Genomic DNA, 2,679 nt, shown 5'->3' with positions numbered 1-2,679 from the left:
TTATTATGAAAGTAACTACTAATATTGATTTCTAAATAACAACAAATACTTCTTGTTAATTTTATAACTAAAACACATAAAACTGGTATTTTAAAAGTTCTCATTGGTCATGGCATGGTGACAATGGAGCAAACTTACATTCAGGTGCAATTTAAAAAATCACTTTTACCAGTCATGTAAGAACTCCAAACACAAGCTTAAATGCCAAATTATACCTGCTGAAGAAACAAACTGCCACTAGCATGGAGGTCACATTGGCTGCTTGCACTTACCTGTAAGAAAACTGAGGACTATCAAGTGACATTTTCTAAAAAGGGAGCCCTAAGATAGTGCCAAGTGCACCGAATTATCAATAATGAAATCAGACTGAACAATTTTCTCAGCATTTTCTATTAAAAATTTCTTTAAATAAATGTGTGCACGTGTTCGTTATTGGTTTCACCACAGTCTCAAATTGGCTAAGTGTAAATTCATAGCAGAAAGTCTCATTACTGAGGGTATTTTTCCTATTGGTTAAGCATCAGTGTGAGACATACCTATCCTAACCAGTATTCACATGGGATTTGTCTACTGGCTAGCCAAAACATGCAGTAGGTATCAGATACATATGATGAATTGTGAACTTTATTTCCAGTTGTAGGGGGAAAAAAGAAGTGCATATTCAAGTCAGCATGATCATAATCAATTAAATGACATAAACATTTTAAATCCACTCACTTACTCTTTGCAGGACAAGGTCTTTAAACCTACTTCACTGCCCATGTGCATAAATTCTCGTAGCTATTACATTAGGCTCACAACTGAGAAATCCAGAAAGCCAAGTATTTCTGGTTTAGGGCCTCACACAGGGAAGAAAAAAAAAGCCTAAACTTTTTGGTGCCCACTCCTTCAGTAGCAGTGGCAGGTGAGCTCTGTGGATTTTTGTAAGGCCATCTGCTAATGGAGTATTGCATATACCCAACTGGGAAACAGCTGCACAGTTACATTTTGGTACGTGGCAAAAATAAAGCATGCTGTAACCCTTTCAGAACACAATACTAATGGAAAGCAACTTACTCCCAAGTGATCCATTTAAGACATCAACCCCAATACCATTCCATTCCTTGTAAATTTGCAGATTGTAAAGGATTATGAACTGCCCCCAGCTAATTCAACTGTCATTATTGCTCAGTAACTCTTATTTCTTTAATGTTGATATAAGACCCTCAGTTCCTCAGAAGCCAACAAGCAACTCTACTACAAAAAAACAGGTAAAATACTGAGTTTGGGCGGACTGCAACAGCACTGATAATACAATGAACTTTATGTCTGGATGTGTATTGTTTTTAACCATCAGCTACCTGCCCACAGGACAAAACAATAGGTGGAATTCAGACTGATGTCCTGTTTTTAATTGGAGTAGACACTCATTTGAAGTGTCTTCCCTTTCTGAAACTAGCCTGTGTTTAAAGAAAAATTCCAGACAGACAGACACACACACAAAATCCACACCAAATAATTCCCTAACATGGCCTGGTCTTGGCTATGCTTTGTAGTTCCATGTCCTTAAACAATGTGTGGTTAGGCTAGACAGCTGAAGCTTTTAATGCACTTTATGTACTTTATGTACTTAGACCGTATTTGCCAGCTCTATACAAAAATAGACACTACAGAATTGAACTTTTCAGGTAAATAGGACAAGTTGTTACTGAAAAGGTTGTAAAATGTGGGTAACACCTGACTGAAGTCTGTCTTGTCTTTATTATTGACCGATCAAGATTTTCACAAAATCAAGATCCCCAGTGTACAAACCAGAAGCTTTATTGCAAGGAAAGACACAATATGGTATCAAACCTACTCTGGAGCCAGATGGCACAAAGACATTACAGCCGCATCCTACCTCACTACTACTCTGTTGAAACACAAGTCTCTGAGGGTTAGACTGAAAACACTTATTAAATAGAACTAGGAAACCACAAAGCTGTTGACAACAGCAACAAAAATCAGAAATACCCAAGCAGGAGTGATCATTAAAATAGTGGTCCTATGGCAAAGGTTTGAAGTAGTCTGTAACACTTCAGTGCTAAATGGCATTTTTGTTATGTTAGTAAGAGCTTATCTGCAAGAGGTTAGGAAAGGTCAGATTAAGTAGAACACTGTGTGGACTGTATACCCATTACTGCTGGCAGCAGCATGTACTACGAATTACCTGCTGGCTGCTCCAAGCTTCACTCCTGTTCTGGAGAAACATCCACCAGCAGCCAAGGCAAGCTGAGTACCCCAACTGCAAGCCCATGGCATGCTTTTGAGCTGTAAGGCTGGACACTCCTGTAGAGGCATTCTGTGAACAAGCGCTCCCAGAACATGCAGCATTCTGCTGAAACGCTACATCCACTTTAAATGACCACTGCAGTACTGCACTGAAGTGCAGCACTAAATTCATGTTTTAAGTTTTATTCAATGGATTTGGCTTTTTACAATGCCAAATTTTACAAGCTTTAAGTGTTCCTGCTCAAGAGCTTACAATCTAGTTTTAGATGGGGAAACCAGAACAAACTTCAATGAGGAAAAGACAAAACACACACACACACACACACATTAGTTCATCTCTGGGAGTCATCTAACAAGAATCTTGAGGACAGAAGTGGCAGAGACCTATAAATAAGGCAACAGGATACTCAACACCAGGGTGTAGTGAGA

This window comes from Geospiza fortis, unplaced genomic scaffold (genome assembly GCF_000277835.1).
Source record: "Geospiza fortis unplaced genomic scaffold, GeoFor_1.0 scaffold95, whole genome shotgun sequence".
NCBI lineage: Eukaryota > Metazoa > Chordata > Aves > Passeriformes > Thraupidae > Geospiza > Geospiza fortis.
Note: the sequence above shows the minus strand (reverse complement) of the source record.